The following is a 12,850-nucleotide window of genomic DNA, read 5'->3' as shown; positions in this document are numbered from 1 at the left end:
ATTGTATACAGTCTTATATAATGTAGTGCCAACATCACCAGTGGAAGAAGCCATAAACCTAGTACATGTGATCTATCTTATGCATTGGTTCTTTACTAGAGCTGGATGAAAACTGCAAACATTTGTTCAAATATAAACTATGAATTATCTTTGACCGTATTTGCAACCTCTCTTACTCATTTTCTGCAAAGACTTGCTCAACACAAGTAGATTTTTGTTAGGTATGATGTTCAAGGAATGAGAACGTTTTGAAATATTTGTACTGGAGGAGATGTTTGGTACCCATCCTGAAAGCTCTTTGTGTCGTCCACTCAGAGATCAGAAACAATACTATGTAGTTTACCTAACCAAGCACAAATACTCAAAAAATATAATCACGGTTTATAGTCCCAAACCAAACTTCAGGCTGATATGTTGTACTCATATACTTCATGAGTGAATAATAAATTCATGAACATTTAGATCTGTCTGTGAATAAATCACAAGTAGAAGAGGAGCTATGTTCACCAGATAAATTGTTCTCTGTGAATAGCTCACTGAGCGTCATTTTTAAGACCGCTTTTCTTCCAACATACTGGTATGCAGATTAGCTCCACATCATGCAGTGCTGCAGCATCTGACATTTCCCTGTGATATATTTGTTATTTATACATAGGTGTGCCCAGAGCTTGTGCTAACGACAATATGTCTTTATGTCTGCCATCCTCTAGAATGAATTTTTGTCCTAGAAATTCCTTGGAGTTCATTATGGGGGGGGTCCTGTTCATTGAAACTCATTATTGTTCTAATCAATTACACACAAGAGTGAAAGTGATCACATTATAATAGTCAGACCCAGCCATTCAATGAAAATTTAATTACAGAGTACAGAGACATGACAAAAAATTCATGTCTGTGTTCAGGAATGCAACTGCTCAGTAGCAGTTGGTTCCTGAATGTTTTCATGCTACTGTACCTTCTCTTAATCACACCTATTTTTTTGTTGTAATGAAACTGCAACTGATATATACAGCAGTTATAATGGCTCCCTAGCCTCATCTTATTTCTGGAATTTTAAAGTTCTTTTCTTAGCTCTTTGGGTGATACCAGGTACCACAAATTATGTGGCCGTTTCCAAAAACCACTCAACAGCTCGAAACTATAGGCTGATACCGTGGCTGATGTAAAATCAGTGTAGCCCAATTGACTTCAATGGAGCTGTGCCAATTTGAACCCAGCTGAGGATCTGGCCCTATTATGTAATTAATTTACTTTACACCAGAAAGAGAGATACAGGCAACCCCTACTGAACACATTATAAAGCATTGGAGGAAATACATTGCCTTAGGTTTATTGTACTGCTGTAAAACACCCTGTACATCAAGAACTCAATACAAATAATTAATAGGTTACTTCTGTTACCACAGTGGGGACCAAAATACTAGCACAGGACAGCACAGCCCCTATTGAGAATTACTCCCCAATCTAGATGAGCACATGGAGGTGAGTGTGTGACCCTTGGGCTCCCCCCAACTGGCTCCATTACTTGTTGCCCCATCTCCATTTTTGAACCACTGAACCAGTAGTATCTGAACACCTGCTTCCATGGCTCATCCTCTCAATAGCTGGTACTACTCCAGGGGAGCTAACCACCCGTACCACGCAGAGACACTTGTAAAGTTTTTCCTCTCGGGGCAGTACCATGCGGAAGTTGCTAGATCAGAGAATTGGAATGTCTCACCATCATCATGATCCTACCACTGAAAGCCAGGATCACAGTAGGACCAATGCAGTAACAAGTTACTGCTTACATAGTAACAAAAAATAAATAATAAAATAAAATAATTAAAAAGTAAATCATCTTTGTTAACAGTCAAGACAATAATTAACCTCCACCCTGTATAGAGTCACTTCCAAGATCATGGTCTACCTTTTTCTCTGTGTGCCTCTTTTTATCGCCTTGGCTACAGAATAAAGGTTTTTAAGGAGATTTCTTGAGCTTTTCTAGCTATTTTAGAAGGTCCCTTATGAAAATATGTTGAAGATATAGATGTGGATGTTTAAAGACAATTATTGAATAGTTACTGGCTCTTCTTGAACATTTGTACTGTATCTTTTCTTTAATTGCCTTTGTCCAATATGGAACAACTTCATTTTGCACACAAAGAGCTTATGGCATAAGAGAAAACTATCGTGGGGGTGGGGTTGGCAACATTGCTGTGGCCAAAGTGGTTCTTATTCCCTTCAGCGAATCATCACATAAACCAAAATTCACCCATTTCACTTTCTTTTTTTAAAGACCTTTCACGGAGCTTGAATTGTTGCTAAAGTTATATACTGATGCTAATCTAATGTAATGAGATAATGTATTGCTAGCACATGCCTGCTTTTCCAATCTAATTAAATATGGTGATTAAAACAGTATACATTGCATGAGGTGCACTGTGGAGTGTGTGTTTGATATTAGTAGGGAGGCATTATTAAAATAAAATAGGTAACGCTGCCAGTATGTTATCTTCAAAAGTACTTTTGAAGCTTATTCTCTTTATATATAGATATACATGCTTTATATATAAAAGTTTTTGAAGCATATTCTCTTCATTTACACACACACACACACACACACACACCATCACACTAGCTCTTTTGTGAGCACTTTGCATTTGACAAAATATAAGAGTATTCATAATAGAAACATTTCCCATGAACGTAGTAATAATGTTCAGAATTGAATCACATACATTTAATGCTACATTTGTCATAGTGGACTGATCTGCAAAGACAAATTTACTGACTTAAAGTCACTGCCATCTACACAAAGAAACGAGCATGTCAAAAAGCATCTATAATTGTGAGTGACAAAATAGGCAGCATCTGGAAATGGGGAAGGTGTTACCGAAGTGCCTCATCATCAGATCCCCATGGAAAGGATTTCTATGAGTTGCATTAGAGCAGTTGAAAGGCTCTGTCTGACTCTCAATTTTACCTGATGTATAATTATAAATAGTGTGTTGTGTTACTCTAAATAGCATGGTTAAATAAAGACCTGGTTTTACAAATTAGCTTCCTGTACTTGCTGGCTGTCAGTGCTGTGAAAAGAACCTCTTTAGCCTGTAAATATCAAAACCGGCAGTGGCTCTAACTCAGATAAGAGCTACTTGATAACAAGGGCAGGGGAAACCAAGGAAGTTTGCTTTGCTGTTGCCATTTACTAAACCTGAATCTGAATGAGTCCAGAAGGAAGGTGACTTTTTCTCCCTTCCAGGAAAAAGTCAAAATATTGATACTAAATTTTTCAGCAGCACAACACCTTCCCCTTCAGGGACAGATCTGCTTACCTGTGGGTAAGCCATAAGCAGAGATTAGGGACAGAGATGTAAACACTGTGGGCTCCAGAGAGCTGGAGGAAATTAATCAACAGTGGTGGACACTCCACAATGAGGTAAAGGAGAAGGAAACTGAATGTACAGAGGCTGGAGAGAGGAGCTCCAGCTAGGGGGCTGAAGGGAAGAAGAAAGCCAAAAGGCTGTTTTCCAAGGAGAGACATCGGTGCTCCAGTCAGCCCAGCAGACAGCTCATCATGGAACAGGGGGACAGGACTGATAAACCGTCACCCCACAGCTGAGTAGACAGTGCATGAGTATACAGTGTGTGTGTGTGCATGAGTATACAGTGTGTGGTATGTCTACCCTTCGAGCTGGCAGTATAATTTCCAGCTGGGGTAGTAGTACACATCTTTGCAATCCCCATCCTTACCCCTCTTTACACCTTTATTAGATAAAAAATCATTTTAATACCTCTGTCTGTGTTTCTTGGACTGTCCATCTTTCTACTCTCAGAGGGTGGGATTACTCTACAAGCAGCCTCTGCAACACAGCCTCGACACCAGCATCTAAAATCTTAGATAGCCTGTTATGCACCTTAATTCTTGTTAGGTTCCTTCCGACACCATTAGAAAAATCCCTGTACAGCACCTAACCCCATAGCTATCCCCACAATGCCCAAATAGGCATGCAATATCTTCCCAAGGTGCACAGCCACCTAGCACCTTTTTGAAAGCCCCGTGAGCACATAAATGCCCCTTATCAGGTTAGTTAGGCATGAAACTTCATGTTTGGACAACTTAACCAGCTTTGATGCTTTGCCAGTATCAATGGTGTACAGCAGAGGTTCTCAAACTGTGGTCTGCGGACCCCACTCCATTCAGGTGATCCGCGGATAGTTCCCTCTAAGGTGCATGCCTGGGCAGCCGCACACAAAAGAATGAAGGGCCACCCACCTCATTAGTGGAGCCGTGCAGGCATGGCTCCGCTAATTAGGTGCCAGGACCCTGGAGAAGATGCACATGTAAGGTGAGGTAGTGGCCTTGGCGGTATGTTGGAGGGGGCAGTGGGGTGAGAAGAGGGGGTGGAGGGAATTTGGGATGTGCAGGGCTGCGGCGGCCAAAGAAAGAGGCGACTTTCCCCAGCTCCAAGATGGTGACTGCGAGGGAGAGACGGCTCTCCTTCCCAGCCTCATCTCTGTGGCTGCTGTGGTGGGGGAGAGACCCCACTCCCTCCTTCCCAGCCCTAGTTCAGGGGCTGCTGCAGTGGGGGAGAGAGGGAGAGACCCCCCCCTTCCCATCCCCAGTTGGGGGCTGCCACAGGAGGGGAGAGAGGACACATCCATCATATTATAAAAGTAAGACTACTGATATTAAAATACGAGTTGTGTGCTTTTATTTGTAGAACAAAAAAAGTTTATTATTATTTTTTTTATATAGCACTTTTATCCAAAGCACTTTACAATAGTTAGCTAATGGTACAAACAACATTTGGAAAGATCATTAAGTGGTCTGCCGAGACCCTTAGCAATTTTCAATGGTCCACGGAAAAAAAGTTTGAGAACCACTGGTGTACAGAAAAAAGGTCCAATCCTGTGAGGTGCTGGGTGTGTTTAACACACAGTGAAGTCATGAAACTGCACCCTGTGCCATATTGACATATATTATAAGACAGTACCATACAATGAAGAATTATGAGGGATGTGTCATTTTTTGCATTTCAAAAGAAACTTCTCATATCAATCTACATAGCAAACTATCCAATCCCTACCCATGTCATTCATTCTATTCATGTTTCTTGAAGGAAAGCAAAAGGGAACTGCACACCAAACATGTTATTTGCCACGTATATGAGGGAATCTGAAGTTTGGGTGATTTACACATAATAGGATATTGTAAGCTGGTTAGGCTCCAGAATAGAGTATTTTAGTAAGTGAACCACTTCACTTTATATATTACAGCAATTAATTATCCTTTTAACAAAATTGATGGTAGCAAGAGCACATTTTTCCCCCCAAGGGAAAAAGAAACTACAAAATTTTAACCAATTAAAATCAAGTAGCTAATAAAACCCAGTAGCCATTAACATGCAAAATGTTTTGCTCCTTTAATATGATTTGCTCTAACTCTACTGGAAAAGCAACACGAAGAAAATAAGCTTTTCAGCAGATCTGGCAGCTGAAGGGGAGGGAAGAGAAATAAAAAAATAAAGAAAGGGATGAATAAAACACGTTTTTTTACAGTAGTGATCATTTAACTTAGTTCTAAGTACACTGGGCGATAAATGGCCTCATAAATGTGCAAGGTAAACTCTGAGGATACAGAAACGAGTCATTTATTGCCTTGTAACGTCAAATGCAAACTAAAATTATCTCCTAAATAACAGATTTTCTAGTTGGGCTGAATTATTGTGTAACAGAGGGACAGTAACTTCCACTGAATCTCTCCCTTGGTTAACAGTAAAATGAACAACATGAATTAGATCCAGGTAACGTTAGATGTCACCGATTTTAGCAAATTCAACCTTGGAAACTTTGCCCAGGAAAAGTAAGTCAAAGCTGAGATCGGATCTTGGGTTCATGCTTCTAATCAGCTGTTCAGCTTGTACAGGAAAAAATTAAAACACATGGGGGGAAACTGTAATCTTTGCTTGAAGCTCTGCATAACATCTTATCTGTGTATTTCCTTTTCTTACTGTCATGTTAGCCATTTGTGAAATAACAGAATAGTAAGATACTAGGTGATGGAGACGAGTGATGTCCAAATCGCCAAAAGGCTCAGTGGTTCTGTTCAGATGACTACTACCCAGATATAGGTTAGTTAAAGTTGAGATAAATATCTCTTATGACACCTTGTGTCTACCAAATTGGGTTGAAAATTTCATGAGAATATAGGTTTTCTCAAAAGATTTCTACTACTTCATGCTTGGATCCGATTAGAAATGCAGCATGAACAGTCTCTAGGGTGATATACATTATGTGTGTGTATATATTAGGTAGACTTGGCACCAATGCCTATGCGTGAGGTTGTCCACACACATATATAAAACTTTATGAACCTCCAACAAAATTCAGTTCAAGTTTTGGGAGAAGGTTTGGGTCAGTTTTTATCTTATTTAAATTACCTTGCCCATCGCCACTGATGCTGGACTGCTAGCCATTAAAAATTGTTAAATACCTGTATCTGCAAGTATTGTCACTATTTGTTGGTAAAGGTTTCTTTCTCTGCTTCTGTATACTGGGCTATTTCTCTACTCCTAGCCTTGGTCCCATCTATATGGGATTGGTTCTTTGAGTCCTTTTTTTCCATTCCAGTGTGTCTTGAAGCAGTTCCTCATTAGCTGTGGAGTTTCTCACATCCTTTTATATAGATCTATCCATCCATTTAGTTTTAGGTCTTCCAATCCTTCTCTTATCCTCCACTTTTAAGTTTATCATCCTGTTTCCTATATAGTCTACCAATATTCTTTTCTCATGCCCAAGCCATCTGGATTCCCTCCATTTTTCTATCATGGGTATCATCTTCACACTTCCCCTAATTTGTTCTTTCCAAACATAGTCCATCCTTGTAACTCCAAGCACTCATCGGAATATTTTCATTTCCACTGTATTCAAGATCTGCTCCTGTTTCTTCTTCAGTGCCCAGCATTTGGAGCCATAACAAAGCGCAGGACTAATTAGCATCTTGTAGATATTACTTTTCAATTGGATAGGCATTCTCCTATTGCAGATCATTATGCTCACTTCTCTCCATGTAGTTCATGCCTTTCCAGTTCTGCTTATGAGTTTGTCATTGAGTTCACCATTTTCCTGTGCTATCGAAAGTAGGTACTTGTATAGTGGCCTATTTCATCTTATAATTAACATTTTATTGGTTCTGCAAATTTTTGGCACATGAAAAATGGCAACAAATAGTATAAAGCAGTAGGACAAAATCCTCTTTGTTGAATGCATGTTCAAGCTTGTATCAGAAGAATACAAGAATACGTAACAGTAATATATACTTATCACTTATCTAGTATCTTAGACACTTTATAATTAAAGAAATACAGATAAATGACTTCAAAGATACAAGATTAAAACAATCAAAATCAGTATAAAACCATACTTAAAATGAAGGTGAAATACTAAAACCCTTCTGAAACAGAAAGGTTTTTTAAATGTTGTTTGAAAAAAAAAAGTTTATTCTGTGGTGATCCTCAGATCAAAAGGGAAGTCTCTCCACAGCCACAGAAACAAAGATTAAGGCCTGATCTACACTACGTGTTTAGGTCGAATTTAGCAGTGTTATCTTGATTTAACCCTGCACCTGTTCACACGACGAAACCCTTTTTTTTTTTTTGACTTAAAGGGCTCTTAAAATCGATTTCTTTACTCCACCCCCGACGAGGGGATTAGCGCTGAAATCAGCCTTACCGGGTCGAATTTGGGGTACTGTGGACGCAATTTGATGGTGTTGGCCTCCGGGAGCTATCCCAGAGTGCTCAGTTGTGACCGCTCTGGACAGCACTCTCCACTCAGATGCACTGGCCAGGTATACAGGAAAAGGCCCATGAACTTTTGAATCTCATTTCCTGTTTGGCTAGTGTGGCGAGCTCATCTGCACAGGTCACCATGCAGAGCTCATCATCACAGGAGACCACGCAGTCCCAGAATCGCCGAAGAGCTCCAGCATGGACCGAGCGGGAGGTACGGGATCTGATTGCTGTATGGGGAGATGAATCCGTGCTGGCAGAACTCTGTTTGAAAAGATGAAATGCCAAAATATTTTTAAAAATCTCCAATGGCAAGAAGGACAGAAGCTATACCAGGGACCCGCAGCAGTGCCACGGGGAAAATTAAGGAGCTCAGGCAAGCCTACCAAAAAACCAGAGAGGCAAACAGCCGCTCTGGTTCAGAGCCCCAGACATGCCACTGCTGTGATGAGCTGCATGCCATTCTAGGGGATGCAGCCACCACTACCCCAATCCTGTGCTTTGACTCCATCCAAGGAGTGGGAGGCAGCATGGAAGCAGGTTTTGGGCATGAGGAAGATGATGATGAGGTGTCTGTAGATAGCTCACAGCAAGGAAGCAGAGAAACTGGTCAATAGCGAAGATCTGTTTATCACCCTGGACCTGGAGCCAGTACCCCCCGAACCCACCCAAGGCGGGTTCCCGGATCCTGAAGGCGGAGAAGGGACCTTTGGTGAGTGTACCTTTGTAAATATTATACATGGTTTAAAAGCAAGCGTGTTTAATGATTAATTTGCCCTGGCATTTGCGGCCAGTACAGCTACTGGAAAAGTCTGTTAATGTGTCTGGGGATGGAGCAGAAATCCTCCAGGGACATCTCCATAAAGCACTCCTGGATGTACTCCCAAAGCCTTTGCAAAAGGTTTCTGGGGAGGGCAGCCTTATTCTGTCCTCCATGGTAGGATACTTTACCTCGCCAGGCCAGTAGCACGTAGTTGGGAATCATTGCAGAACAAAGCATTGCAGCATATGGTCCCGGTGTTTGCTGGCATTCAAACAACATCCGTTCTTTATCTCTCTGTGTTACCCTGAGGAGACTGATATCATTCATGGTCACCTGGTTGAAATTGGGTGGTTTTAGTAAGTGGACATTCGGAGGTGCCCGTTCCTGCTGGGCTGTTTGCCTGTGACTGAACAGAAATCTTCCCTGCTGTTAGCCACATGGTGTGGGGAGGGGTGAAGCCAGCATCCCAGAGACTTGTGTGTGTGTGTGTGTGTTGGGGGGTTAGTTGGGTTTCTGCTGCACGTGAACCCGGAAACCGCAGCCCCTCCTTTTAAATTGCCAACCCATTTTTAATGGCCAACCCAACAGGTACTTCGTATGGGAAATGAGGGTGCTGCTGTTTGAAACCATTCCCACATGTTACAAAGGCTAAAGAAGCCAAAAGACTGTGGCTTACCATGGCTGCCTGCAAGCTGAATTCTGCTGCCCGGCCCTGCGTGAGTGATCTCTCACACCAAACTGACATACCCTCAATAAGAGGCAAAATGCGACCTTATAATGAAAGTACATGTGCTATGTAATGTTAACAGCAAGGTTTACCATGAAAGAGTGTATCCATTGTTCTATAAAATGTGTCTTTTTAACTACCACTCTCCCTTTTTTCCCCTCCACCAGCTGCATATGTTTCTCCTTCCCACAGGCTAGTGAAGATTAGAAGGCAAAAAAAATGCACTCGTGATGAAATGTTCTCTGACCTCATGCTGTCCTCCCACACTGACAGAGCACAGCAAAATACGTGGAGGCAGACAATCTCAGAGTGCAGGAAAACACAATATGACCACGAGGAGAGGTGGCGGACTGAAGATGGTAGGTGGCGTCAGCTTGCTGAAAGAAGGCAGGAGTCAATGCTCAGGCTGCTGGAGGATCAAACTCATATGCTCCAGTGTATGGTTGAGTGCAGGAAAGGCAGCAGAAACACAGACCTCTGCTACAGCCCCCGTGTAACCAATTGCCCTCCTCCCCAAGTTCCATAGCCTCCTCACCCAGACGCCCAAGAATGAGGTGTGGGGGCTTCCAGCCACCCAGCCACTCCACCTCAGAGGATTGTCCAAGCAACAGAAGGCTGGCATTCAATAAGTGCTGTGTGGCCTCGTCCTTCCCTCCTCCATCACCTCACCCGGTGCTTCCCTCCTCCACCACCCCTCCCAGGCTACCTTGGCAGTTATCCCCCTATTTGTGTGATGAATAAATAAAGAATGCATGAATGTGAAACAACAATGACTTTATTGCCTCTGCAAGCAGTGATCGAAGGGGGGAGGGGGAGGGTGCTTAGCTTACAGGAAAGTAGAGTGAAACCGGGAGTTGAGGGGGGGGAATCCATTAAGGAGAAACAAACACAACTTTCACACCATAGCCTGGCCATTTCTGAAAATGGTTTTCAAAGCTTCTCTGATGCGCACCGCACCCTCCTGTACTCTTCTAACAGCCCTGGTGTCTGGCTGTGCGTAATCAGCAGTCTGGCGATTTGCCTCAATCTTACACCCTGCCATAAATGTCTCCTCCTTACTCTCCCAGATATTGTGGAGCGCACAGCAAGCAGTAATAACAAAGGGAATATTGATTTCGCTGAGGTCTAACCGAGTCAGTAAACTGCTCCAGCGTGCTTTTAAGCGCCCAAATGCACATTCTACCACCATTCTGCACTTGCTCAGCCTGTAGTTGAACAGCTCCTGACTACTGTCCAGGGTGCCTGTGTATGGCTTCATGAACCATGGCATTAAGGGGTAGGCTCGGTCTCCAAGGATAACTATAGGCATTTCAACATCCCCAATGGTTATTTTCTGGTCTGGAAAGTAAGTCCTTTGCTGCAGCTGTTGAAACAGACCAGAGTTCCTGAAGATCCAAGCGTCATGTACCTTTCCCGGCCATCCCATGTTGATGTTGTGAAACATCCCTTGTGATCCACCAGTGCTTGCAGCACAATTGAAAAGTACCCCTTTCGGTTTATGTACTTGCTGCCTTGGTGCTCCGGTGCCAAGATAGGGAAATGGGTTCTGTCTATCACCCCACCACAGTTAGGGAATCTCATTGCAGCAAAACCATCCACTGTGACCTGCACATTTCCCAGAGTCACTACCCTTGATATCAGCAGCTCAGTGATAGCATTGGCTACTTGCATCACAGCAGCCCCCACAGTAGATTTGCCCACTCCAGATTGATTCCTGACTGACCGGTAGCTGTATGGAGTTGCAAGCTTCCACAGGGCTATCACCACTTGCTTCTCAACTGTGAGGGCTGCTCTCATCTTGGTATTCTTGCACTTCAGGGCAGGGGAAAGCAAGTCACAAAGTTCCATGAAGTGCCCTTACTCATGCGAAAGTTTTGCAGTCACTGGGAATCGTCCCAGACCTGCAACACTATACGGTCCTACCAGTCTGTGCTTGTTTCCCGGGCCCAGAATTGGTGTTCCAGGCCATGAACCTGCCCAATTGACACCACGATGTGCACATTGCAGGGGTCCGTACTTTGTGTGAAGTCTGTGTCCATGTCCTCATCACTCTCATCACCGCGCTGCAGTCACCTCCTCCTCACCTGCTTTCTTTTTTCTTGCAGGTTATGGTTCTGTATATCTTGCTGGATAACACGCATGGTGTTTATAGTGCTCATAATTGCTGTGGTGATCTGAGCGGGCTCCATGTTCCCAGTGCTATGGAGTCTGTGCTGAAAAAAGGTGCAAAACAATTGTCTGCCGTTGCTCTGATGGAGGGAGACAACATGGCTTACAGGGTTGGCTTACAGGGAATTAAAACCAACAAAGGTGGTGGCTTTGCATCAAGAAGAAACAGAATGGTCCCCTCAAGGATAGAACTCAAAACCCTGGGTTTAGCAGGCCGTTGATTTCACGGAGGGAGGGAGTAGAAAATGAATACAAAACAAATCTGGTCTATTTCTTGTTTTGATCCACTTCATCTACCTTTATACATCTTGCTGGCAGCAGACGGTAGTATAACTACTGGCCATCGTCATCTCCTGGGTGCTCATTAGAAGATGGTGCAGTAGGACTGCTGGCAGGACTGAATCGCCATGAGACGAAACTTAAAAGGGAAATGAGCTGGCTGAGTCACTCCCATGTTTGCCCAGGCACCCCTGAGCGACCTCACCGAGGTCGGCTAAAAGAGCACCCAGGAGTACGATGAGGATGGCTACCAGTCATACCGCACTGTCTGCTGCCAAAAGGCAATGAGCTGCTGCTGTGTAGCAATGCAGTACCGCGTCTGCCAGCACCCAGGAGACATATGGTGACGGTGAGCTGAGCGGGCTCCATGCTTGCCATGGTATGGCATCTGCACTGGTAACCCAGAAAAAAAGTCTGCCATTGCTTTCATGGAGGGAGAGAAGGGGGGGCCTGAAGATATGTACCCAGAACCACCCACAACAAAGTTTTTGCCCCATCAGACATTGGGATTTCTACCCAGAATTCAAATGGGCAGCGGAGACTGCGGGAACTGTGGGATAGCTACCCACAGTGCAACGCTCCGGAAGTCGAAGGTTGCCTCGGTACTGTGGACGCACTCCACCGACTAAATGCCAACTAAATGCACTTAGAACATTTGTGTGGGGACACACACAATCGACTGTATAAAAACGCTTTCTACAAAACTGACTTCTATAAATTCGACCTAATTTCGTTGTGTAGACATAGCCACAGGCAATGTCTCATGCCCGTGCAAGCTCAAGTAGCCTCAACCACTCATACCTATGAGCATGGGACAGTATTGTTATGAAAGGTGTTAATGACCCACCATTAAGGGTATGTCTACACACAGCCAGCAGCAGTGAGCCTCCCAGCTTGTGCTGAGAGATTTGAGCTAGCTGGGCTTGTGCTAGCATTCTAAAAACAGCTGTGTAGACAGCACTTTGAAGCTGGAGCTCAGGCTGGAGCTTAGGCTCTGAAACCCATCCTCCTCCCTAGGCTTGAGAGCCCAACCTCCAGTCTGAGCTGCAACATCTACGCAGCTATTTGTGGTGCAGTAGCATGCGCCCTGTGATCCTGAGCCTGTTGACCCAGGCTGGCTGCCACGGGCTGTGTAGA

General features: G+C 43.6%; 2 long non-coding RNA genes across 4 annotated transcripts in view; one reads left to right on the top strand and one right to left on the bottom strand.

Moving 5' to 3' along the window:
* Positions 1 to 12,850, bottom strand: part of LOC125625133 (uncharacterized) — a 197,653-nt gene that overhangs the window by 135,296 nt on the left and 49,507 nt on the right. The gene's annotated exons all lie outside the window — the stretch shown is intronic.
* Positions 1 to 12,850, top strand: part of LOC125625141 (uncharacterized) — a 102,207-nt gene that overhangs the window by 41,049 nt on the left and 48,308 nt on the right. Inside the window, exons 2-3 of one of the 2 annotated variants that reach the window (XR_012665666.1) lie at positions 7,652 to 8,487; positions 9,433 to 10,035. The exons of the other annotated variant lie outside the window; for it this stretch is intronic. This is a non-coding gene — a long non-coding RNA (uncharacterized LOC125625141). Of the gene's footprint in view, positions 1 to 7,651; positions 8,488 to 9,432; positions 10,036 to 12,850 lie in introns of those variants that run through there. 2 annotated transcript variants of the gene reach the window in all.

The sequence above is a fragment of the Caretta caretta genome, chromosome 1 (assembly GCF_965140235.1).
Source record: "Caretta caretta isolate rCarCar2 chromosome 1, rCarCar1.hap1, whole genome shotgun sequence".
Taxonomy (NCBI): Eukaryota; Metazoa; Chordata; order Testudines; family Cheloniidae; genus Caretta; species Caretta caretta.
Note: the sequence above shows the minus strand (reverse complement) of the source record. Positions and strands in the feature narration are given on the sequence as shown.